This window comes from Triturus cristatus, chromosome 5_1, assembly GCF_964204655.1.
Source record: "Triturus cristatus chromosome 5_1, aTriCri1.1, whole genome shotgun sequence".
In the NCBI taxonomy this organism is placed as follows: Eukaryota; Metazoa; Chordata; class Amphibia; order Caudata; family Salamandridae; genus Triturus; species Triturus cristatus.
The window spans coordinates 924,489,378-924,514,548 of NC_140587.1; the positions used below are offsets into that span (position 1 = coordinate 924,489,378).

Consider the following 25,171-nt stretch of genomic DNA (forward strand, 5'->3'; position numbering starts at 1 on the left):
ATCTCGTTTATATTGAGTTTTTATTTCATATTGGTTTTTTCATGTTGATAATATATAAATATATCTTAAAGGTAAACTGCTGAAAATAAGCATTCCAACTATCTGGCGTTCACTGTCATTAGCACTTCTTCATATGCTTGTCCCCCATCACTGTGCACACAGTGGCCTGTTAGCTCAGATGGTTAGAGCATGGTGCTAATAACGCCAAGGTCACAGGTTCGATCCCTGTACATGCCAGGTGTCTGAGTTAAAAGAAAGCTTTTTCTTATCTCTCATTGTTAACTGTATACCTCTTTGGAGCAAGAGCTGCTAGAAAGATTCGATTAATACATTTTATATAGATGTGGAATTACATATTAATGTTAAAGTGCCTTGAATATTCATTAATGGTTCAAAGTTCTAACACTAAGTAATTAATCTCCCATTTATTACAAGTAATTTAGGAAAGTCTAGTTTTGATTTTTTGATAATGCTTAAAGACACCATGAATGTAAACAGCTGAATATAAGATTTCCATCTATCTCGGGTTAACAATCAGTAGCACTTCATCATCTGTTATTTCTTCAGTAGTATGCTATAAATATAGTAAGCCTATTATCTGATTCTGTTAGAACATGAAGTTAAAAATGCCAAGAACATACTTTCTACCACTCTCCAAGCAAACACTTAACGCTGCTTTAATGTTGAAATAGATGCATTTTCTTCTGTATCTTGTTTAAATCTATATTTCCTTTGAGCAGAAGCTGATAGAATGAGTAGATGAATTAATTTAATATAGATGATGAACTGTTATTTATTGCTAAACCACATGGAAAATACATTAATGGTTCTAAGTTTTAACACTAAGATTGAAAATCTCATTTGTATTGATTTTTTTGTGATATTTGTTTCTTCATGTCGATAATATATAAATATACCTTATGGGTAAACAGCTGAAAATAAGCTTTCAAACTATCTGGGGTTCACTGACATTAGCAATTCTTCATATGCTTGTCCCCCAGCCCAGCACGAGCGGCGGCCTGTTAGCTCAGTTGGTTAGAGTGTGGTGCTAATAACGCCAATGTCACAGGTTCGATCCCTGTACAGGCCAAGTTTCTGTGTTAAATAAAAGATGCTTTTTCTTCTGTCTCTTTGTTATCTGTATATCTCTTTGGAGCAAGAGCTGCTAGAATCATTAGTTGAATCAATTTGATATAGATGTGGAATTATATATTAATGTTAAAGTGCCTTGAACATCCATTAATGGTTGTAAGTTCTAACACTAAGTAACTAAATCTCTCATTTATTACAAGCATTTTCTTCTGTCTGATGTTTATCTCTATATTTCCTTTGAGCAGGAGCTGATAGAATGAGTAGATGAATTAATTTAATATAGATGATGAACTGTTATTTATTGCTAAACCACATGGAAAATACATTAATGGTTCTAAGTTTTAACACTAAGATTGAAAATCTCATTTGTATTGATTTTTTTGTGATATTTGTTTCTTCATGTTGATAATATATAAATATACCTTATGGGTAAACAGCTGAAAATAAGCTTTCAAACTATCTGGGGTTCACTGACATTAGCAATTCTTCATATGCTTGTCCACCAGCCCAGCACGAACGGCGGCCTGTTAGCTCAGTTGGTTAGAGCGTGGTGCTAATAACGCCAAGGTCACAGGTTCGATCCCTGTACAGGCCAAGTTTCTGTGTTCAATAAAAGATGCTTATTCTTGTGTCTCTTTGTTATCTGTATATCTCTTTGGAGCAAGAGCTGCTAGAATGATTAGTTGAATCAATTTGATATAGATGTGGAATTATATATTAATGTTAAAGTGCCTTGAACATCCATTAATGCTTCAAAGTTCTAACACTAAGTAATTAATCTCCCATTTATTACAAGTAATTTAGGAAAGTCTAGTTTTGATTTTTTGATAATGCTTAAAGACACCATGAATGTAAACAGCTGAATATAAGATTTCCATCTATCTCGGGTTAACAATCAGTAGCACTTCATCATCTGTTATTTCTTCAGTAGTATGCTATAAATATAGTAAGCCTATTATCTGATTCTGTTAGAACATGAAGTTAAAAATGCCAAGAACATACTTTCTACCACTCTCCAAGCAAACACTTAACGCTGCTTTAATGTTGAAATAAATGCATTTTCTTCTGTATCTTGTTTAAATCTATATTTCCTTTGAGCAGAAGCTGATAGAATGAGTAGATGAATTAATTTAATATAGATGATGAACTGTTATTTATTGCTAAACCACATGGAAAATACATTAATGGTTCTAAGTTTTAACACTAAGAATGAAAATCTTATTTGTATTGATTTTTTTGTGATATTTGTTTCTTCATGTCGATAATATATAAATATACCTTATGGGTAAACAGCTGAAAATAAGCTTTCAAACTATCTGGGGTTCACTGACATTAGCACTTCTTCATATGCTTGTCCCCCAGCCCAGCACGGACAGCGGCCTGTTAGCTCAGTTGGTTAGAGCGTGGTGCTAATAACGCCAAGGTCACAGGTTCGATCCCTGTACAGGCCAAGTTTCTGTGTTAAATAAAAGATGCTTTTTCTTCTGTCTCTATGTTATCTGTATATCTCTTTGGAGCAAGAGCTGCTAGAATCATTAGTTGAATCAATTTGATATAGATGTGGAATTATATATTAATGTTAAAGTGCCTTGAACATCCATTAATGGTTCAAAGTTCTAACACTAAGTAACTAAATCTCTCATTTATTACAAGCATTTTCTTCTGTCTGATGTTTATCTCTATATTTCCTTTGAGCAGGAGCTGATAGAATGAGTAGATGAATTAATTTAATATATAATTTAATATATAATTTAATATAGATGATGAACTGTTATTTATTGCTAAACCACATAGAACATACATTAATGGTTCTAAGTTTTAAGCGGCCTGTTAGCTCAGTTGCTTAGAGCGTGGTGCTAATAACGCCAAGGTCACAGGTTCGATCCCTGTACAGGCCAAGTTTCTGTGTTAAATAAAAGATGCTTTTTCTTCTGTCTCTTTGTTATCTGTATATCTCTTTGGAGCAAGAGCTGCTAGAATCATTAGTTGAATCAATTTGATATAGATGTGGAATTATATATTAATGTTTAAGTGCCTTGAACATCCATCAATGGTTGTAAGTTCTAACACTAAGTAACTAAATCTCTCATTTATTACAAGCATTTTCTTCTGTCTGATATTTATCTCTATATTTCCTTTGAGCAGAAGCTGATTGAATGAGTAGATGAATTAATTTAATATAGATGATGAACTGTTTTTTATTGCTAAACCACATAGAAAATACATTAATGGTTCTACGTTTTAACACTAAGAATGAAAATCTCATTTGTATTGATTTTTTTGTGATATTTGTTTCTTCATGTCGATAATGTATAAATATACCTTATGGGTAAACAGCTGAAAATAAGCTTTCAAACTATCTGGGGTTCACTGACATTACCACTTCTTCATATGCTTGTCCCCCAGCCCAGCACGGACAGCGGCCTGTTAGCTCAGTTGGTTAGAGCGTGGTGCTAATAACGCCAAGGTCACAGGTTCGATCCCTGTACAGGCCAAGTTTCTGTGTTAAATAAAAGATGCTTTTTCTTCTGTCTCTATGTTATCTGTATATCTCTTTGGAGCAAGAGCTGCTAGAATCATTAGTTGAATCAATTTGATATAGATGTGGAATTATCTATTAATGTTAAAGTGCCTTGAACATCCATTAATGGTTCAAAGTTCTAACACTAAGTAACTAAATCTCTCATTTATTACAAGCATTTTCTTCTGTCTGATATTTATCTCTATATTTCCTTTGAGCAGAAGCTGATAGAATGAGTAGATGAATTAATTTAATATAGATGATGAACTGTTTTTTATTGCTAAACCACATAGAAAATACATTAATGGTTCTAAGTTTTAACAGTAAGAATGAAAATCTCATTTGTATTGATTTTTTTGTGATATTTGTTTCTTCATGTCGATCATATATAAATATACCTTATGGGTAAACAGCTGAAAATAAGCTTTCAAACTATCTGGGGTTCACTGACATTAGCACTTCTTCATATGCTTGTCCCCCAGCCCAGCACAAACAGTGGCCTGTTAGCTCAGTTGGTTAGAGCGTGGTGCTAATAACGCCAAGGTCACAGGTTCGATCCCTGTACAGGCCACGTTTCTGTATTATATAAAAGATGCTTTTTCTTGTGTCTCTTTGTTAACTGTATATCTCTTTGGAGCAAGAGCTGCTAGAATCATTACATTAATCAATTTGATGTCGATGTGGAATTATATATTAACGTTAAAGTGCCTTGAACATCCATTAATGGTTGTAAGTTCTAACACTAAGTAACTAAATCTCTCATTTATTACAAGCATTTTCTTCTGTCTGATTTTTATCTCTATATTTCCTTTGGGCAGAAGCTGATAGAATGATTAGATGAATCAATTTAATATAGTTGATGAATTATTGTTTATTGCTAAAACACATGGAAAATACTTTAATGGCTCTAAGTTTTAACACTAAGTATGAAAATCTCGTTTATATTGAGTTTTTATTTCATATTGGTTTTTTCATGTTGATAATATATAAATATATCTTAAAGGTAAACTGCTGAAAATAAGCATTCCAACTATCTGGGGTTCACTGTCATTAGCACTTCTTCATATGCTTGTCCCCCATCACTGTGCACACAGTGGCCTGTTAGCTCAGATGGTTAGAGCGTGGTGCTAATAACGCCAAGGTCACAGGTTCAATCCCTGTACAGGCCAGGTGTCTGAGTTAAGAGAAAGCTTTTTCTTATCTCTCATTGTTAGCTGTATACCTCTTTGGAGCAAGAGCTGCTAGAAAGATTAGATTAATACATTTGATATAGATGTGGAATTATATATTAATGTTAAAGTGCCTTGAATATTCATTAATGTTTCAAAGTTCTAACACTAAGTAATTAATCTCCCATTTATTACAAGTAATTTAGGAAAGTCTAGTTTTGATTTTTTGATAATGCTTAAAGACACCATGAATGTAAACAGCTGAATATAAGATTTCCATCTATCTCGGGTTAACAATCAGTAGCACTTCATCATCTGTTATTTCTTCAGTAGTATGCTATAAATATAGTAAGCCTATTATCTGATTCTGTTAGAACATGAAGTTAAAAATGCCAAGAACATGCTTTCCACCACTCTCCAAGCAAACACTTAACACTGCTTTAATGTTGAAATAGATGCATTTTCTTCTGTATCTTCTTTAAATCTATATTTCCTTTGAGCAGAAGCTGATAGAATGAGTAGATGAATTAATTTAATATAGATGACGAACTAATATTTATTGCTAAACCACATGGAAAATACATTAATGGTTCTAAGTTTTAACACTAAGAATGAAAATCTCATTTGTATTGATTTTTTTGTGATATTTGTTTCTTCATGTCGATAATATATAAATATACCTTATGGGTAAACAGCTGAAAATAAGCTTTCAAACTATCTGGGGTTCACTGACATTAGCAATTCTTCATATGCTTGTCCCCCAGCCCAACACGAGCGGCGGCCTGTTAGCTCAGTTGGTTAGAGCGTGGTGCTAATAACGCCAAGGTCACAGGTTCGATCCCTGTACAGGCCAAGTTTCTGTGTTAAATAAAAGATGCTTTTTCTTCTGTCTCTTTGTTATTTGTATATCTCTTTGGAGCAAGAGCTGCTAGAATCATTAGTTGAATCAATTTGATATAGATGTGGAATTATATATTAATGTTTAAGTGCCTTGAACATCCATTAATGGTTGTAAGTTCTAACACTAAGTAACTAAATCTCTCATTTATTACAAGCATTTTCTTCTGTCTGATATTTATCTCTATATTTCCTTTGAGCAGAAGCTGATAGAATGAGTAGATGAATTAATTTAATATAGATGATGAACTGTTTTTTATTGCTAAACCACATAGAAAATACATTAATGGTTCTAAGTTTTAACACTAAGAATGAAAATCTCATTTGTATTGATTTTTTTGTGATATTTGTTTCTTCATGTCGATAATATATAAATATACCTTATGGGTAAACAGCTGAAAATAAGCTTTCAAACTATCTGGGGTTCACTGACATTACCACTTCTTCATATGCTTGTCCCCCAGCCCAGCACGGACAGCGGCCTGTTAGCTCAGTTGGTTAGAGCGTGGTGCTAATAACGCCAAGGTCACAGGTTCGATCCCTGTACAGGCCAAGTTTCTGTGTTAAATAAAAGATGCTTTTTCTTCTGTCTCTTTGTTATCTGTATATCTCTTTGGAGCAAGAGCTGCCAGAATCATTAGTTGAATCAATTTGATATAGATGTGGAATTATATATTAATGTTAAAGTGCCTTGAACATCCATTAATGGTTCAAAGTTCTAACACTAAGTAACTAAATCTCTCATTTATTACAAGCATTTTCTTCTGTCTGATGTTTATCTCTATATTTCCTTTGAGCAGGAGCTGATAGAATGAGTAGATGAATTAATTTAATATAGATGATGAACTGTTATTTATTGCTAAACCACATAGAACATACATTAATGGTTCTAAGTTTTAACACTAAGAATGAAAATCTCATTTGTATTGATTTTTTTGTGATATTTGTTTCTTCATGTCGATAATATATAAATATACCTTATGGGTAAACAGCTGAAAATAAGCTTTCAAACTATCTGGGGTTCACTGACATTAGAAATTCTGCATATGCTTGTCCCCCAGCCCAGCACAAACGGCGGCCTGTTAGCTCAGTTGGTTAGAGCGTGGTGCTAATAACGCCAAGGTCACAGGTTCGATCCCTGTACAGGCCAAGTTTCTGTGTTAAAAAAAAGATGCTTTTTCTTGTGTCTCTTTGTTAACTGTATATCTCTTTGGAGCAAGAGCTGCTAGAATCACTACATTAATCAATTTGATGTAGATGTGGAATTATATATTAATATTAAAGTGCCTTGAACATCCATTAATGGTTGTAAGTTCTAACACTAAGTAACTAAATCTCTCATTTATTACAAGCATTTTCTTCTGTCTGATGTTTATCTCTATATTTCCTTTGGGCAGAAGCTGATAGAATGATTAGATGAATCAATTTAATATAGTTGATGAATTATTGTTTATTGCTAAAACACATGGAAAATACTTTAATGGCTCTAAGTTTTAACACTAAGTATGAAAATCTCGTTTATATTGAGTTTTTATTTCATATTGGTTTTTTCATGTTGATAATATATAAATATATCTTAAAGGTAAACTGCTGAAAATAAGCATTCCAACTATCTGGGGTTCACTGTCCTTAGCACTTCTTCATATGCTTGTCCCCCATCACTGTGCACACAGTGGCCTGTTAGCTCAGATGGTTAGAGCGTGGTGCTAATAACGCCAAGGTCACAGGTTCGATCCCTGTACAGGCCAGGTGTCTGAGTTAAAAGAAAGCTTTTTATTATCTCTCATTGTTAGCTGTATACCTCTTTGGAGCAAGAGCTGCTAGAAAGATTAGATTAATAAATTTGATATAGATGTGGAATTACATATTAATGTTAAAGTGCCTTGAATATTCATTAATGGTTCAAAGTTCTAACACTAAGTAATTAATCTCCCATTTATTACAAGTAATTTAGGAAAGTCTAGTTTTGATTTTTTGATAATGCTTAAAGACACCATGAATGTAAACAGCTGAATATAAGATTTCCATCTATCTCGGGTTAACAATCAGTAGCACTTCATCATCTGTTATTTCTTCAGTAGTATGCTATAAATATAGTAAGCCTATTATCTGATTCTGTTAGAACATGAAGTTAAAAATGCCAAGAACATACTTTCTACCACTCTCCAAGCAAACACTTAACGCTGCTTTAATGTTGAAATAGATGCATTTTCTTCTGTATCTTGTTTAAATCTATATTTCCTTTGAGCAGAAGCTGATAGAATGAGTAGATGAATTAATTTAATATAGATGATGAACTGTTATTTATTGCTAAACCACATGGAAAATACATTAATGGTTCTAAGTTTTAACACTAAGATTGAAAATCTCATTTGTATTGATTTTTTTGTGATATTTGTTTCTTCATGTCGATAATATATAAATATACCTTATGGGTAAACAGCTGAAAATAAGCTTTCAAACTATCTGGGGTTCACTGACATTAGCAATTCTTCATATGCTTGTCCCCCAGCCTAGCACGAGTGGCGGCCTGTTAGCTCAGTTGCTTAGAGCGTGGTGCTAATAACGCCAAGGTCACAGGTTCGATCCCTGTACAGGCCAAGTTTCTGTGTTAAATAAAAGATGCTTTTTCTTCTGTCTCTTTGTTATCTGTATATCTCTTTGGAGCAAGAGCTGCTAGAATCATTAGTTGAATCAATTTGATATAGATGTGGAATTATATATTAATGTTTAAGTGCCTTGAACATCCATTAATGGTTGTAAGTTCTAACACTAAGTAACTAAATCTCTCATTTATTACAAGCATTTTCTTCTGTCTGATATTTATCTCTATATTTCCTTTGAGCAGAAGCTGATTGAATGAGTAGATGAATTAATTTAATATAGATGATGAACTGTTTTTTATTGCTAAACCACATAGAAAATACATTAATGGTTCTACGTTTTAACACTAAGAATGAAAATCTCATTTGTATTGATTTTTTTGTGATATTTGTTTCTTCATGTCGATAATGTATAAATATACCTTATGGGTAAACAGCTGAAAATAAGCTTTCAAACTATCTGGGGTTCACTGACATTACCACTTCTTCATATGCTTGTCCCCCAGCCCAGCACGGACAGCGGCCTGTTAGCTCAGTTGGTTAGAGCGTGGTGCTAATAACGCCAAGGTCACAGGTTCGATCCCTGTACAGGCCAAGTTTCTGTGTTAAATAAAAGATGCTTTTTCTTCTGTCTCTATGTTATCTGTATATCTCTTTGGAGCAAGAGCTGCTAGAATCATTAGTTGAATCAATTTGATATAGATGTGGAATTATCTATTAATGTTAAAGTGCCTTGAACATCCATTAATGGTTCAAAGTTCTAACACTAAGTAACTAAATCTCTCATTTATTACAAGCATTTTCTTCTGTCTGATATTTATCTCTATATTTCCTTTGAGCAGAAGCTGATAGAATGAGTAGATGAATTAATTTAATATAGATGATGAACTGTTTTTTATTGCTAAACCACATAGAAAATACATTAATGGTTCTAAGTTTTAACAGTAAGAATGAAAATCTCATTTGTATTGATTTTTTTGTGATATTTGTTTCTTCATGTCGATCATATATAAATATACCTTATGGGTAAACAGCTGAAAATAAGCTTTCAAACTATCTGGGGTTCACTGACATTAGCACTTCTTCATATGCTTGTCCCCCAGCCCAGCACAAACAGTGGCCTGTTAGCTCAGTTGGTTAGAGCGTGGTGCTAATAACGCCAAGGTCACAGGTTCGATCCCTGTACAGGCCAAGTTTCTGTATTATATAAAAGATGCTTTTTCTTGTGTCTCTTTGTTAACTGTATATCTCTTTGGAGCAAGAGCTGCTAGAATCATTACATTAATCAATTTGATGTCGATGTGGAATTATATATTAACGTTAAAGTGCCTTGAACATCCATTAATGGTTGTAAGTTCTAACACTAAGTAACTAAATCTCTCATTTATTACAAGCATTTTCTTCTGTCTGATTTTTATCTCTATATTTCCTTTGGGCAGAAGCTGATAGAATGATTAGATGAATCAATTTAATATAGTTGATGAATTATTGTTTATTGCTAAAACACATGGAAAATACTTTAATGGCTCTAAGTTTTAACACTAAGTATGAAAATCTCGTTTATATTGTGTTTTTATTTCATATTGGTTTTTTCATGTTGATAATATATAAATATATCTTAAAGGTAAACTGCTGAAAATAAGCATTCCAACTATCTGGGGTTCACTGTCATTAGCACTTCTTCATATGCTTGTCCCCCATCACTGTGCACACAGTGGCCTGTTAGCTCAGATGGTTAGAGCGTGGTGCTAATAACGCCAAGGTCACAGGTTCAATACCTGTACAGGCCAGGTGTCTGAGTTAAGAGAAAGCTTTTTCTTATCTCTCATTGTTAGCTGTATACCTCTTTGGAGCAAGAGCTGCTAGAAAGATTAGATTAATACATTTGATATAGATGTGGAATTATATATTAATGTTAAAGTGCCTTGAATATTCATTAATGTTTCAAAGTTCTAACACTAAGTAATTAATCTCCCATTTATTACAAGTAATTTAGGAAAGTCTAGTTTTGATTTTTTGATAATGCTTAAAGACACCATGAATGTAAACAGCTGAATATAAGATTTCCATCTATCTCGGGTTAACAATCAGTAGCACTTCATCATCTGTTATTTCTTCAGTAGTATGCTATAAATATAGTAAGCCTATTATCTGATTCTGTTAGAACATGAAGTTAAAAATGCCAAGAACATGCTTTCCACCACTCTCCAAGCAAACACTTAACACTGCTTTAATGTTGAAATAGATGCATTTTCTTCTGTATCTTCTTTAAATCTATATTTCCTTTGAGCAGAAGCTGATAGAATGAGTAGATGAATTAATTTAATATAGATGACGAACTAATATTTATTGCTAAACCACATGGAAAATACATTAATGGTTCTAAGTTTTAACACTAAGAATGAAAATCTCATTTGTTTTGATTTTTTTGTGATATTTGTTTCTTCATGTCGATAATATATAAATATACCTTATGGGTAAACAGCTGAAAATAAGCTTTCAAACTATCTGGGGTTCACTGACATTAGCAATTCTTCATATGCTTGTCCCCCAGCCCAACACGAGCGGCGGCCTGTTAGCTCAGTTGGTTAGAGCGTGGTGCTAATAACGCCAAGGTCACAGGTTCGATCCCTGTACAGGCCAAGTTTCTGTGTTAAATAAAAGATGCTTTTTCTTCTGTCTCTTTGTTATTTGTATATCTCTTTGGAGCAAGAGCTGCTAGAATCATTAGTTGAATCAATTTGATATAGATGTGGAATTATATATTAATGTTTAAGTGCCTTGAACATCCATTAATGGTTGTAAGTTCTAACACTAAGTAACTAAATCTCTCATTTATTACAAGCATTTTCTTCTGTCTGATATTTATCTCTATATTTCCTTTGAGCAGAAGCTGATTGAATGAGTAGATGAATTAATTTAATATAGATGATGAACTGTTTTTTATTGCTAAACCACATAGAAAATACATTAATGGTTCTACGTTTTAACACTAAGAATGAAAATCTCATTTGTATTGATTTTTTTGTGATATTTGTTTCTTCATGTCGATAATATATAAATATACCTTATGGGTAAACAGCTGAAAATAAGCTTTCAAACTATCTGGGGTTCACTGACATTACCACTTCTTCATATGCTTGTCCCCCAGCCCAGCACGGACAGCGGCCTGTTAGCTCAGTTGGTTAGAGCGTGGTGCTAATAACGCCAAGGTCACAGGTTCGATCCCTGTACAGGCCAAGTTTCTGTGTTAAATAAAAGATGCTTTTTCTTCTGTCTCTATGTTATCTGTATATCTCTTTGGAGCAAGAGCTGCTAGAATCATTAGTTGAATCAATTTGATATAGATGTGGAATTATCTATTAATGTTAAAGTGCCTTGAACATCCATTAATGGTTCAAAGTTCTAACACTAAGTAACTAAATCTCTCATTTATTACAAGCATTTTCTTCTGTCTGATATTTATCTCTATATTTCCTTTGAGCAGAAGCTGATAGAATGAGTAGATGAATTAATTTAATATAGATGATGAACTGTTTTTTATTGCTAAACCACATAGAAAATACATTAATGGTTCTAAGTTTTAACAGTAAGAATGAAAATCTCATTTGTATTGATTTTTTTGTGATATTTGTTTCTTCATGTCGATCATATATAAATATACCTTATGGGTAAACAGCTGAAAATAAGCTTTCAAACTATCTGGGGTTCACTGACATTAGCACTTCTTCATATGCTTGTCCCCCAGCCCAGCACAAACAGCGGCCTGTTAGCTCAGTTGGTTAGAGCGTGGTGCTAATAACGCCAAGGTCACAGGTTCGATCCCTGTACAGGCCAAGTTTCTGTGTTAAATAAAAGATGCTTTTTCTTCTGTCTCTATGTTATCTGTATATCTCTTTGGAGCAAGAGCTGCTAGAATCATTAGTTGAATCAATTTGATATAGATGTGGAATTATCTATTAATGTTAAAGTGCCTTGAACATCCATTAATGGTTCAAAGTTCTAACACTAAGTAACTAAATCTCTCATTTATTACAAGCATTTTCTTCTGTCTGATATTTATCTCTATATTTCCTTTGAGCAGAAGCTGATAGAATGAGTAGATGAATTAATTTAATATAGATGATGAACTGTTTTTTATTGCTAAACCACATAGAAAATACATTAATGGTTCTAAGTTTTAACAGTAAGAATGAAAATCTCATTTGTATTGATTTTTTTGTGATATTTGTTTCTTCATGTCGATCATATATAAATATACCTTATGGGTAAACAGCTGAAAATAAGCTTTCAAACTATCTGGGGTTCACTGACATTAGCACTTCTTCATATGCTTGTCCCCCAGCCCAGCACAAACAGTGGCCTGTTAGCTCAGTTGGTTAGAGCGTGGTGCTAATAACGCCAAGGTCACAGGTTCGATCCCTGTACAGGCCACGTTTCTGTATTATATAAAAGATGCTTTTTCTTGTGTCTCTTTGTTAACTGTATATCTCTTTGGAGCAAGAGCTGCTAGAATCATTACATTAATCAATTTGATGTCGATGTGGAATTATATATTAACGTTAAAGTGCCTTGAACATCCATTAATGGTTGTAAGTTCTAACACTAAGTAACTAAATCTCTCATTTATTACAAGCATTTTCTTCTGTCTGATTTTTATCTCTATATTTCCTTTGGGCAGAAGCTGATAGAATGATTAGATGAATCAATTTAATATAGTTGATGAATTATTGTTTATTGCTAAAACACATGGAAAATACTTTAATGGCTCTAAGTTTTAACACTAAGTATGAAAATCTCGTTTATATTGAGTTTTTATTTCATATTGGTTTTTTCATGTTGATAATATATAAATATATCTTAAAGGTAAACTGCTGAAAATAAGCATTCCAACTATCTGGGGTTCACTGTCATTAGCACTTCTTCATATGCTTGTCCCCCATCACTGTGCACACAGTGGCCTGTTAGCTCAGATGGTTAGAGCGTGGTGCTAATAACGCCAAGGTCACAGGTTCAATCCCTGTACAGGCCAGGTGTCTGAGTTAAGAGAAAGCTTTTTCTTATCTCTCATTGTTAGCTGTATACCTCTTTGGAGCAAGAGCTGCTAGAAAGATTAGATTAATACATTTGATATAGATGTGGAATTATATATTAATGTTAAAGTGCCTTGAATATTCATTAATGTTTCAAAGTTCTAACACTAAGTAATTAATCTCCCATTTATTACAAGTAATTTAGGAAAGTCTAGTTTTGATTTTTTGATAATGCTTAAAGACACCATGAATGTAAACAGCTGAATATAAGATTTCCATCTATCTCGGGTTAACAATCAGTAGCACTTCATCATCTGTTATTTCTTCAGTAGTATGCTATAAATATAGTAAGCCTATTATCTGATTCTGTTAGAACATGAAGTTAAAAATGCCAAGAACATGCTTTCCACCACTCTCCAAGCAAACACTTAACACTGCTTTAATGTTGAAATAGATGCATTTTCTTCTGTATCTTCTTTAAATCTATATTTCCTTTGAGCAGAAGCTGATAGAATGAGTAGATGAATTAATTTAATATAGATGACGAACTAATATTTATTGCTAAACCACATGGAAAATACATTAATGGTTCTAAGTTTTAACACTAAGAATGAAAATCTCATTTGTATTGATTTTTTTGTGATATTTGTTTCTTCATGTCGATAATATATAAATATACCTTATGGGTAAACAGCTGAAAATAAGCTTTCAAACTATCTGGGGTTCACTGACATTAGCAATTCTTCATATGCTTGTCCCCCAGCCCAACACGAGCGGCGGCCTGTTAGCTCAGTTGGTTAGAGCGTGGTGCTAATAACGCCAAGGTCACAGGTTCGATCCCTGTACAGGCCAAGTTTCTGTGTTAAATAAAAGATGCTTTTTCTTCTGTCTCTTTGTTATTTGTATATCTCTTTGGAGCAAGAGCTGCTAGAATCATTAGTTGAATCAATTTGATATAGATGTGGAATTATATATTAATGTTTAAGTGCCTTGAACATCCATTAATGGTTGTAAGTTCTAACACTAAGTAACTAAATCTCTCATTTATTACAAGCATTTTCTTCTGTCTGATATTTATCTCTATATTTCCTTTGAGCAGAAGCTGATTGAATGAGTAGATGAATTAATTTAATATAGATGATGAACTGTTTTTTATTGCTAAACCACATAGAAAATACATTAATGGTTCTACGTTTTAACACTAAGAATGAAAATCTCATTTGTATTGATTTTTTTGTGATATTTGTTTCTTCATGTCGATAATATATAAATATACCTTATGGGTAAACAGCTGAAAATAAGCTTTCAAACTATCTGGGGTTCACTGACATTCCCACTTCTTCATATGCTTGTCCCCCAGCCCAGCACAGACAGCGGCCTGTTAGCTCAGTTGGTTAGAGCGTGGTGCTAATAACGCCAAGGTCACAGGTTCGATCCCTGTACAGGCCAAGTTTCTGTGTTAAATAAAAGATGCTTTTTCTTCTGTCTCTATGTTATCTGTATATCTCTTTGGAGCAAGAGCTGCTAGAATCATTAGTTGAATCAATTTGATATAGATGTGGAATTATCTATTAATGTTAAAGTGCCTTGAACATCCATTAATGGTTCAAAGTTCTAACACTAAGTAACTAAATCTCTCATTTATTACAAGCATTTTCTTCTGTCTGATATTTATCTCTATATTTCCTTTGAGCAGAAGCTGATAGAATGAGTAGATGAATTAATTTAATATAGATGATGAACTGTTTTTTATTGCTAAACCACATAGAAAATACATTAATGGTTCTAAGTTTTAACAGTAAGAATGAAAATCTCATTTGTATTGATTTTTTTGTGATATTTGTTTCTTCATGTCGATCATATATAAATATACCTTATGGGTAAACAGCTGAAAATAAGCTTTCAAACTATCTGGGGTTCACTGACATTAGCACTTCTTCATATGCTTGTCCCCCAGCCCAGCACAAACAGTGGCCTGTTAGCTCAGTTGGTTAGAGCGTGGTGCTAATAACGCCAAGGTCACAGGTTCGATCCCTGTACAGGCCACGTTTCTGTGTTATATAAAAGATGCTTTTTCTTGTGTCTCTTTGTTAACTGTATATCTCTTTGGAGCAAGAGCTGCTAGAATCATTACATTAATCAATTTGATGTCGATGTGGAATTATATATTAACGTTAAAGTGCCTTGAACATCCATTAATGGTTGTAAGTTCTAACACTAAGTAACTAAATCTCTCATTTATTACAAGCATTTTCTTCTGTCTGATTTTTATCTCTATATTTCCTTTGGGCAGAAGCTGATAGAATGATTAGATGAATCAATTTAATATAGTTGATGAATTATTGTTTATTGCTAAAACACATGGAAAATACTTTAATGGCTCTAAGTTTTAACACTAAGTATGAAAATCTCGTTTATATTGAGTTTTTATTTCATATTGGTTTTTTCATGTTGATAATATATAAATATATCTTAAAGGTAAACTGCTGAAAATAAGCATTCCAACTATCTGGGGTTCACTGTCATTAGCACTTCTTCATATGCTTGTCCCCCATCACTGTGCACACAGTGGCCTGTTAGCTCAGATGGTTAGAGCGTGGTGCTAATAACGCCAAGGTCACAGGTTCAATCCCTGTACAGGCCAGGTGTCTGAGTTAAGAGAAAGCTTTTTCTTATCTCTCATTGTTAGCTGTATACCTCTTTGGAGCAAGAGCTGCTAGAAAGATTAGATTAATACATTTGATATAGATGTGGAATTATATATTAATGTTAAAGTGCCTTGAATATTCATTAATGTTTCAAAGTTCTAACACTAAGTAATTAATCTCCCATTTATTACAAGTAATTTAGGAAAGTCTAGTTTTGATTTTTTGATAATGCTTAAAGACACCATGAATGTAAACAGCTGAATATAAGATTTCCATCTATCTCGGGTTAACAATCAGTAGCACTTCATCATCTGTTATTTCTTCAGTAGTATGCTATAAATATAGTAAGCCTATTATCTGATTCTGTTAGAACATGAAGTTAAAAATGCCAAGAACATGCTTTCCACCACTCTCCAAGCAAACACTTAACACTGCTTTAATGTTGAAATAGATGCATTTTCTTCTGTATCTTCTTTAAATCTATATTTCCTTTGAGCAGAAGCTGATAGAATGAGTAGATGAATTAATTTAATATAGATGACGAACTAATATTTATTGCTAAACCACATGGAAAATACATTAATGGTTCTAAGTTTTAACACTAAGAATGAAAATCTCATTTGTATTGATTTTTTTGTGATATTTGTTTCTTCATGTCGATAATATATAAATATACCTTATGGGTAAACAGCTGAAAATAAGCTTTCAAACTATCTGGGGTTCACTGACATTACCACTTCTTCATATGCTTGTCCCCCAGCACAGCACGGACGGCGGCCTGTTAGCTCAGTTGGTTAGAGCGTGGTGCTAATAATGCCAAGGTCAAAGGTTCGATCCCTGTACAGGCCAAGTTTCTGTGTTAAATAAAAGATGCTTTTTCTTGTGTCTCTTTGTTAACTGTATATCTCTTTGGAGCAAGAGCTGCTAGAATCATTACATTAATCAATTTGATGTTGATGTGGAATTATATATTAATGTTAAAGTGCCTTGAACATCCATTATTGGTTGTAAGTTCTAACACTAAGTAACTAAATCTCTCATTTATTACAAGCATTTTCTTCTGGCTGATGTTTATCTCTATATTTCCTTTGGGCAGAAGCTGATAGAATTATTAGATGAATCAATTTAATATAGTTGATGAATTATTGTTTATTGCTAAACCAGATGGAAAATACTTTAATGGCTCTAAGTTTTAACACTAAGTATGAAAATCTCGTTTATATTGAGTTTTTATTTCATATTGGTTTTTTCATGTTGATAATATATAAATATATCTTAAAGGTAAACTGCTGAAAATAAGCATTCCAACTATCTGGGGTTCACTGTCATTAGCACTTCTTCATATGCTTGTCCCCCATCACTGTGCACACAGTGGCCTGTTAGCTCAGTTGGTTAGAGCGTGGTGCTAATAACGCCAAGGTCACAGGTTCGATCCCTGTACAGGCCAGGTGTCTGAGTTAAAAGAAAGCTTTTTATTATCTCTCATTGTTAACTGTATACCTCTTTGGAGCAAGAGCTGCTAGAAAGATTCGATTAATAAATTTTATATAGATGTGGAATTACATATTAATGTTAAAGTGCCTTGAATATTCATTAATGGTTCAAAGTTCTAACACTAAGTAATTAATCTCCCATTTATTACAAGTAATTTAGGAAAGTCTAGTTTAGATTTTTTGATAATGCTTAAAGACACCATGAATGTAAACAGCTGAATATAAGATTTCCATCTATCTCGGGTTAACAATCAGTAGCACTTCATCATCTGTTATTTCTTCAGTAGTATGCTATAAATATAGTAAGCCTATTATCTGATTCTGTTAGAACATGAAGTTAAAAATGCCAAGAACATACTTTCTACCACTCTCGAAGCAAACACTTAACGCTGCTTTAATGTTGAAATAGATGCATTTTCTTCTGTATCTTGTTTAAATCTATATTTCCTTGGAGCAGAAGCTGATAGAATGAGTAAATGAATTAATTTAATATAGATGATGAACTGTTATTTATTGCTAAACCACATGGAAAATACATTAATGGTTCTAAGTTTTAACACTAAGATTGAAAATCTCATTTGTATTGATTTTTTTGTGATATTTGTTTCTTCATGTCGATAATATATAAATATACCTTATGGGTAAACAGCTGAAAATAAGCTTTCAAACTATCTGGGGTTCACTGACATTGGCGATTCTTCATATGCTTGTCCCCCAGCACAGCACGAGCGGCGGCCTGTTAGCTCAGTTGGTTAGAGCGTGGTGCTAATAACGCCAAGGTCACAGGTTCGATCCCTGTACAGGCCAAGTTTCTGTGTTAAATAAAAGATGCTTTTTCTTCTGTCTCTTTGTTATCTGTACATCTCTTTGGAGCAAGAGCTGCTAGAATCATTAGTTGAATCAATTTGATATAGATGTGGAATTATATATTAATGTTAAAGTGCCTTGAACATCCATTAATGGTTCAAAGTTCTAACACTAAGTAACTAAATCTCTCATTTATTACAAGCATTTTCTTCTGTCTGATATTTATCTCTATATTTCCTTTGAGCAGAAGCTGATAGAATGAGTAGATGAATTAATTTAATATAGATGATGAACTGTTTTTTATTGCTAAACCACATTGAAAATACATTAATGGTTCTAAGTTTTAACACTAAGAATGAAAATCTCATTTGTATTGATTTTTTTGTGATATTTGTTTCTTCATGTCGATAATATATAAATATACCTTATGGGTAAACAGCTGAAAATAAGCTTTCAAACTATCTGGGGTTCACTGACACTAGCAATTCTTCATATGCTTGTCCCCCAGCCCAGCACGAACAGCAGCCTGTTAGCTCAGTTGGTTAGAGCGTGGTGCTAATAACGCCAAGGTCACAGGTTCGATCCCTGTACAGGCCAAGTTTCTGTGTTAAATAAAAGATGCTTTTTCTTCTGTCTCTTTGTTATCTGTATATCTCTTTGGAGCAAGAGCTGCCAGAATCATTAGTTGAATCAATTTGATATAGATGTGGAATTATATATTAATGTTAAAGTGCCTTGAACATCCATTAATGGTTCAAAGTTCTAACACTAAGTAACTAAATCTCTCATTTATTACAAGCATTTTCTTCTGTCTGATATTTATCTCTATATTTCCTTTGAGCAGAAGCTGATAGAATGAGTAGATGAATTAATTTAATATAGATGATGAACTGTTTTTTATTGCTAAACCACATTGAAAATACATTAATGGTTCTAAGTTTTAACACTAAGAATGAAAATCTCATTTGTATTGATTTTTTTGTGATATTTGTTTCTTCATGTCGATAATATATAAATATACCTTATGGGTAAACAGCTGAAAATAAGCTTTCAAACTATCTGGGGTTCACTGACACTAGCAATTCTTCATATGCTTGTCCCCCAGCCCAGCACGAACAGCAGCCTGTTAGCTCAGTTGGTTAGAGCGTGGTGCTAATAACGCCAAGGTCACAGGTTCGATCCCTGTACAGGCCAAGTTTCTGTGTTAAATAAAAGATGCTTTTTCTTCTGTCTCTTTGTTATCTGTATATCTCTTTGGAGCAAGAGCTGCCAGAATCATTAGTTGAATCAATTTGATATAGATGTGGAATTATATATTAATGTTAAAGTGCCTTGAACATCCATTAATGGTTCAAAGTTCTAACACTAAGTAACTAAATCTCTCATTTATTACAAGCATTTTCTTCTGTCTGATATTTATCTCTATATTTCCTTTGAGCAGAAGCTGATTGAATGAGTAGATGAATTAATTTAATATAGATGATGAACTGTTTTTTATTGCTAAACCACATAGAAAATACATTAATGGTTCTACGTTTTAACACTAAGAATGAAAATCTCATTTGTATTGATTTTTTTGTGATATTTGTTTCTTCATGTCGATAATATATAAATATACCTTATGGGTAAACAGCTGAAAATAAGCTTTCAAACTATCTGGGGTTCACTGACATTACCACTTCTTCATATGCTTGTCCCCCAGCCCAGCACGGACAGCGGCCTGTTAGCTCAGTTGGTTAGAGCGTGGTGCTAATAACGCCAAGGTCACAGGTTCGATCCCTGTACAGGCCAAGTTTCTGTGTTAAATAAAAGATGCTTTTTCTTCTGTCTCTATGTTATCTGTATATCTCTTTGGAGCAAGAGCTGCTAGAATCATTAGTTGAATCAATTTGATATAGATGTGGAATTATCTATTAATGTTAAAGTGCCTTGAACATCCATTAATGGTTCAAAGTTCTAACACTAAGTAACTAAATCTCTCATTTATTACAAGCATTTTCTTCTGTCTGATATTTATCTCTATATTTCCTTTGAGCAGAAGCTGATAGAATGAGTAGATGAATTAATTTAATATAGATGATGAACTGTTTTTTATTGCTAAACCACATATAAAATACATTAATGGTTCTAAGTTTTAACAGTAAGAATGAAAATCTCATTTGTATTGATTTTTTTGTGATATTTGTTTCTTCATGTCGATCATATATAAATATACCTTATGGGTAAACAGCTGAAAATAAGCTTTCAAACTATCTGGGGTTCACTGACATTAGCACTTCTTCATATGCTTGTCCCCCAGCCCAGCACAAACAGTGGCCTGTTAGCTCAGTTGGTTAGAGCGTGGTGCTAATAACGCCAAGGTCACAGGTTCGATCCCTGTACAGGCCACGTTTCTGTGTTATATAAAAGATGCTTTTTCTTGTGTCTCTTTGTTAACTGTATATCTCTTTGGAGCAAGAGCTGCTAGAATCATTACATTAATCAATTTGATGTCGATGTGGAATTATATATTAACGTTAAAGTGCCTTGAACATCCATTAATGGTTGTAAGTTCTAACACTAAGTAACTAAATCTCTCATTCATTGCAAGCATTTTCTTCTGTCTGATTTTTATCTCTATATTTCCTTTGGGCAGAAGCTGATAGAATGATTAGATGAATCAATTTAATATAGTTGATGAATTATTGTTTATTGCTAAAACACATGGAAAATACTTTAATGGCTCTAAGTTTTAACACTAAGTATGAAAATCTCGTTTATATTGAGTTTTTATTTCATATTGGTTTTTTCATGTTGATAATATATAAATATATCTTAAAGGTAAACTGCTGAAAATAAGCATTCCAACTATCTGGGGTTCACTGTCATTAGCACTTCTTCATATGCTTGTCCCCCATCACTGTGCACACAGTGGCCTGTTAGCTCAGATGGTTAGAGCGTGGTGCTAATAACGCCAAGGTCACAGGTTCAATCCCTGTACAGGCCAGGTGTCTGAGTTAAGAGAAAGCTTTTTCTTATCTCTCATTGTTAGCTGTATACCTCTTTGGAGCAAGAGCTGCTAGAAAGATTAGATTAATACATTTGATATAGATGTGGAATTATATATTAATGTTAAAGTGCCTTGAATATTCATTAATGTTTCAAAGTTCTAACACTAAGTAATTAATCTCCCATTTATTACAAGTAATTTAGGAAAGTCTAGTTTTGATTTTTTGATAATGCTTAAAGACACCATGAATGTAAACAGCTGAATATAAGATTTCCATCTATCTCGGGTTAACAATCAGTAGCACTTCATCATCTGTTATTTCTTCAGTAGTATGCTATAAATATAGTAAGCCTATTATCTGATTCTGTTAGAACATGAAGTTAAAAATGCCAAGAACATGCTTTCCACCACTCTCCAAGCAAACACTTAACACTGCTTTAATGTTGAAATAGATGCATTTTCTTCTGTATCTTCTTTAAATCTATATTTCCTTTGAGCAGAAGCTGATAGAATGAGTAGATGAATTAATTTAATATAGATGACGAACTAATATTTATTGCTAAACCACATGGAAAATACATTAATGGTTCTAAGTTTTAACACTAAGAATGAAAATCTCATTTGTATTGATTTTTTTGTGATATTTGTTTCTTCATGTCGATAATATATAAATATACCTTATGGGTAAACAGCTGAAAATAAGCTTTCAAACTATCTGGGGTTCACTGACATTACCACTTCTTCATATGCTTGTCCCCCAGCACAGCACGGACGGCGGCCTGTTAGCTCAGTTGGTTAGAGCGTGGTGCTAATAATGCCAAGGTCACAGGTTCGATCCCTGTACAGGCCAAGTTTCTGTGTTAAATAAAAGATGCTTTTTCTTGTGTCTCTTTGTTAACTGTATATCTCTTTGGAGCAAGAGCTGCTAGAATCATTACATTAATCAATTTGATGTTGATGTGGAATTATATATTAATGTTAAAGTGCCTTGAACATCCATTATTGGTTGTAAGTTCTAACACTAAGTAACTAAATCTCTCATTTATTACAAGCATTTTCTTCTGGCTGATGTTTATCTCTATATTTCCTTTGGGCAGAAGCTGATAGAATTATTAGATGAATCAATTTAATATAGTTGATGAATTATTGTTTATTGCTAAAACAGATGGAAAATACTTTAATGGCTCTAAGTTTTAACACTAAGTATGAAAATCTCGTTTATATTGAGTTTTTATTTCATATTGGTTTTTTCATGTTGATAATATATAAATATATCTTAAAGGTAAACTGCTGAAAATAAGCATTCCAACTATCTGGGGTTCACTGTCATTAGCACTTCTTCATATGCTTGTCCCCCATCACTGTGCACACAGTGGCCTGTTAGCTCAGTTGGTTAGAGCGTGGTGCTAATAACGCCAAGGTCACAGGTTCGATCCCTGTACAGGCCAGGTGTCTGAGTTAAAAGAAAGCTTTTTATTATCTCTCATTGTTAACTGTATACCTCTTTGGAGCAAGAGCTGCTAGAAAGATTCGATTAATAAATTTTATATAGATGTGGAATTACATATTAATGTTAAAGTGCCTTGAATATTCATTAATGGTTCAAAGTTCTAACACTAAGTAATTAATCTCCCATTTATTACAAGTAATTTAGGAAAGTCTAGTTTAGATTTTTTGATAATGCTTAAAGACACCATGAATGTAAACAGCTGAATATAAGATTTCCATCTATCTCGGGTTAACAATCAGTAGCACTTCATCATCTGTTATTTCTTCAGTAGTATGCTATAAATATAGTAAGCCTATTATCTGATTCTGTTAGAACATGAAGTTAAAAATGCCAAGAACATACTTTCTACCACTCTCGAAGCAAACACTTAACGCTGCTTTAATGTTGAAATAGATGCATTTTCTTCTGTATCTTGTTTAAATCTATATTTCCTTGGAGCAGAAGCTGATAGAATGAGTAAATGAATTAATTTAATATAGATGATGAACTGTTATTTATTGCTAAACCACATGGAAAATACATTAATGGTTCTAAGTTTTAACACTAAGATTGAAAATCTCATTTGTATTGATTTTTTTGTGATATTTGTTTCTTCATGTCGATAATATATAAATATACCTTATGGGTAAACAGCTGAAAATAAGCTTTCAAACTATCTGGGGTTCACTGACATTGGCGATTCTTCATATGCTTGTCCCCCAGCACAGCACGAGCGGCGGCCTGTTAGCTCAGTTGGTTAGAGCGTGGTGCTAATAACGCCAAGGTCACAGGTTCGATCCCTGTACAGGCCAAGTTTCTGTGTTAAATAAAAGATGCTTTTTCTTCTGTCTCTTTGTTATCTGTATATCTCTTTGGAGCAAGAGCTGCTAGAATCATTAGTTGAATCAATTTGATATAGATGTGGAATTATATATTAATGTTAAAGTGCCTTGAACATCCATTAATGGTTCAAAGTTCTAACACTAAGTAACTAAATCTCTCATTTATTACAAGCATTTTCTTCTGTCTGATATTTATCTCTATATTTCCTTTGAGCAGAAGCTGATAGAATGAGTAGATCAATTAATTTAATATAGATGATGAACTGTTTTTTATTGCTAAACCACATTGAAAATACATTAATGGTTCTAAGTTTTAACACTAAGAATGAAAATCTCATTTGTATTGATTTTTTTGTGATATTTGTTTCTTCATGTCGATAATATATAAATATACCTTATGGGTAAACAGCTGAAAATAAGCTTTCAAACTATCTGGGGTTCACTGACACTAGCAATTCTTCATATGCTTGTCCCCCAGCCCAGCACGAACAGCAGCCTGTTAGCTCAGTTGGTTAGAGCGTGGTGCTAATAACGCCAAGGTCACAGGTTCGATCCCTGTACAGGCCAAGTTTCTGTGTTAAATAAAAGATGCTTTTTCTTCTGTCTCTTTGTTATCTGTATATCTCTTTGGAGCAAGAGCTGCCAGAATCATTAGTTGAATCAATTTGATATAGATGTGGAATTATATATTAATGTTAAAGTGCCTTGAACATCCATTAATGGTTCAAAGTTCTAATACTAAGTAACTAAATCTCTCATTTATTACAAGCATTTTCTTCTGTCTGATATTTATCTCTATATTTCCTTTGAGCAGAAGCTGATAGAATGAGTAGATGAATTAATTTAATATAGATGATGAACTGTTTTTTATTGCTAAACCACATAGAAAATACATTAATGGTTCTAAGTTTTAACACTAAGAATGAAAATCTCATTTGTATTGATTTTTTTGTGATATTTGTTTCTTCATGTCGATAATATATAAATATACCTTATGGGTAAACAGCTGAAAATAAGCTTTCAAACTATCTGGGGTTCACTGACACTAGCAATTCTTCATCTGCTTGTCCCCCAGCCCAGCACGAACAGCGGCCTGTTAGCTCAGTTGGTTAGAGCGTGGTGCTAATAACGCCAAGGTCACAGGTTCGATCCCTGTACAGGCCAAGTTTCTGTGTTAAATAAAAGATGCTTTTTCTTGTGTCTCTTTGTTATCTGTATATCTCTTTGGAGCAAGAGCTGCTAGAATCATTAGTTGAATCAATTTGATATAGATGTGGAATTATATATTAATGTTAAAGTGCCTTGAACATCCATTAATGGTTGTAAGTTCTAACACTAAGTAACTAAATCTCTCATTTATTACAAGCATTTTCTTCTGTCTGATGTTTATCTCTATATTTCCTTTGGGCAGAAGCTGATAGAATGATTAGATGAATCAATTTAATATAGTTGATGAATTATTGTTTATTGCTAAACCACATAGAAAATACATTAATGGTTCTAAGTTTTAACACTAAGAATAAAAATCTCATTTGTATTGATTTTTTGGTGATATTTATTTCTTCATGTCAATAATATATAAATATAC

General features: G+C 33.1%; 23 non-coding genes across 23 annotated transcripts; all 23 read left to right on the forward strand.

The window, feature by feature from the left end:
* Positions 1–1,613: 1,613 nt before the first annotated feature.
* On the forward strand, positions 1,614–1,687 carry TRNAI-AAU (transfer RNA isoleucine (anticodon AAU)). Its single transcript has one exon. It is a non-coding gene; the product is annotated as a tRNA-Ile (tRNA).
* A 782-nt stretch (positions 1,688–2,469) lies between these two features.
* On the forward strand, positions 2,470–2,543 carry TRNAI-AAU (transfer RNA isoleucine (anticodon AAU)). Its single transcript has one exon. It is a non-coding gene; the product is annotated as a tRNA-Ile (tRNA).
* A 970-nt stretch (positions 2,544–3,513) lies between these two features.
* Positions 3,514–3,587, forward strand: TRNAI-AAU (transfer RNA isoleucine (anticodon AAU)). The gene has a single exon. It is a non-coding gene; the product is annotated as a tRNA-Ile (tRNA).
* Positions 3,588–4,110: 523 nt separating this feature from the next.
* Positions 4,111–4,184, forward strand: TRNAI-AAU (transfer RNA isoleucine (anticodon AAU)). Its single transcript has one exon. It is a non-coding gene; the product is annotated as a tRNA-Ile (tRNA).
* Positions 4,185–5,561: 1,377 nt separating this feature from the next.
* Positions 5,562–5,635, forward strand: TRNAI-AAU (transfer RNA isoleucine (anticodon AAU)). The gene has a single exon. It is a non-coding gene; the product is annotated as a tRNA-Ile (tRNA).
* A 523-nt stretch (positions 5,636–6,158) lies between these two features.
* TRNAI-AAU (transfer RNA isoleucine (anticodon AAU)) lies at positions 6,159–6,232 on the forward strand. Its single transcript has one exon. It is a non-coding gene; the product is annotated as a tRNA-Ile (tRNA).
* A 523-nt stretch (positions 6,233–6,755) lies between these two features.
* TRNAI-AAU (transfer RNA isoleucine (anticodon AAU)) lies at positions 6,756–6,829 on the forward strand. The gene has a single exon. It is a non-coding gene; the product is annotated as a tRNA-Ile (tRNA).
* Positions 6,830–8,803: 1,974 nt separating this feature from the next.
* TRNAI-AAU (transfer RNA isoleucine (anticodon AAU)) lies at positions 8,804–8,877 on the forward strand. The gene has a single exon. It is a non-coding gene; the product is annotated as a tRNA-Ile (tRNA).
* Positions 8,878–9,400: 523 nt separating this feature from the next.
* Positions 9,401–9,474, forward strand: TRNAI-AAU (transfer RNA isoleucine (anticodon AAU)). The gene has a single exon. It is a non-coding gene; the product is annotated as a tRNA-Ile (tRNA).
* A 1,377-nt stretch (positions 9,475–10,851) lies between these two features.
* TRNAI-AAU (transfer RNA isoleucine (anticodon AAU)) lies at positions 10,852–10,925 on the forward strand. The gene has a single exon. It is a non-coding gene; the product is annotated as a tRNA-Ile (tRNA).
* Positions 10,926–11,448: 523 nt separating this feature from the next.
* TRNAI-AAU (transfer RNA isoleucine (anticodon AAU)) lies at positions 11,449–11,522 on the forward strand. The gene has a single exon. It is a non-coding gene; the product is annotated as a tRNA-Ile (tRNA).
* A 523-nt stretch (positions 11,523–12,045) lies between these two features.
* On the forward strand, positions 12,046–12,119 carry TRNAI-AAU (transfer RNA isoleucine (anticodon AAU)). Its single transcript has one exon. It is a non-coding gene; the product is annotated as a tRNA-Ile (tRNA).
* A 523-nt stretch (positions 12,120–12,642) lies between these two features.
* Positions 12,643–12,716, forward strand: TRNAI-AAU (transfer RNA isoleucine (anticodon AAU)). Its single transcript has one exon. It is a non-coding gene; the product is annotated as a tRNA-Ile (tRNA).
* Positions 12,717–14,093: 1,377 nt separating this feature from the next.
* On the forward strand, positions 14,094–14,167 carry TRNAI-AAU (transfer RNA isoleucine (anticodon AAU)). Its single transcript has one exon. It is a non-coding gene; the product is annotated as a tRNA-Ile (tRNA).
* Positions 14,168–14,690: 523 nt separating this feature from the next.
* TRNAI-AAU (transfer RNA isoleucine (anticodon AAU)) lies at positions 14,691–14,764 on the forward strand. Its single transcript has one exon. It is a non-coding gene; the product is annotated as a tRNA-Ile (tRNA).
* A 523-nt stretch (positions 14,765–15,287) lies between these two features.
* Positions 15,288–15,361, forward strand: TRNAI-AAU (transfer RNA isoleucine (anticodon AAU)). The gene has a single exon. It is a non-coding gene; the product is annotated as a tRNA-Ile (tRNA).
* Positions 15,362–17,336: 1,975 nt separating this feature from the next.
* TRNAI-AAU (transfer RNA isoleucine (anticodon AAU)) lies at positions 17,337–17,410 on the forward strand. The gene has a single exon. It is a non-coding gene; the product is annotated as a tRNA-Ile (tRNA).
* Positions 17,411–18,189: 779 nt separating this feature from the next.
* TRNAI-AAU (transfer RNA isoleucine (anticodon AAU)) lies at positions 18,190–18,263 on the forward strand. Its single transcript has one exon. It is a non-coding gene; the product is annotated as a tRNA-Ile (tRNA).
* Positions 18,264–19,980: 1,717 nt separating this feature from the next.
* On the forward strand, positions 19,981–20,054 carry TRNAI-AAU (transfer RNA isoleucine (anticodon AAU)). Its single transcript has one exon. It is a non-coding gene; the product is annotated as a tRNA-Ile (tRNA).
* A 523-nt stretch (positions 20,055–20,577) lies between these two features.
* Positions 20,578–20,651, forward strand: TRNAI-AAU (transfer RNA isoleucine (anticodon AAU)). The gene has a single exon. It is a non-coding gene; the product is annotated as a tRNA-Ile (tRNA).
* A 1,975-nt stretch (positions 20,652–22,626) lies between these two features.
* On the forward strand, positions 22,627–22,700 carry TRNAI-AAU (transfer RNA isoleucine (anticodon AAU)). The gene has a single exon. It is a non-coding gene; the product is annotated as a tRNA-Ile (tRNA).
* Positions 22,701–23,479: 779 nt separating this feature from the next.
* TRNAI-AAU (transfer RNA isoleucine (anticodon AAU)) lies at positions 23,480–23,553 on the forward strand. Its single transcript has one exon. It is a non-coding gene; the product is annotated as a tRNA-Ile (tRNA).
* Positions 23,554–24,673: 1,120 nt separating this feature from the next.
* On the forward strand, positions 24,674–24,747 carry TRNAI-AAU (transfer RNA isoleucine (anticodon AAU)). Its single transcript has one exon. It is a non-coding gene; the product is annotated as a tRNA-Ile (tRNA).
* The last annotated feature ends 424 nt before the right edge of the window (positions 24,748–25,171 follow it).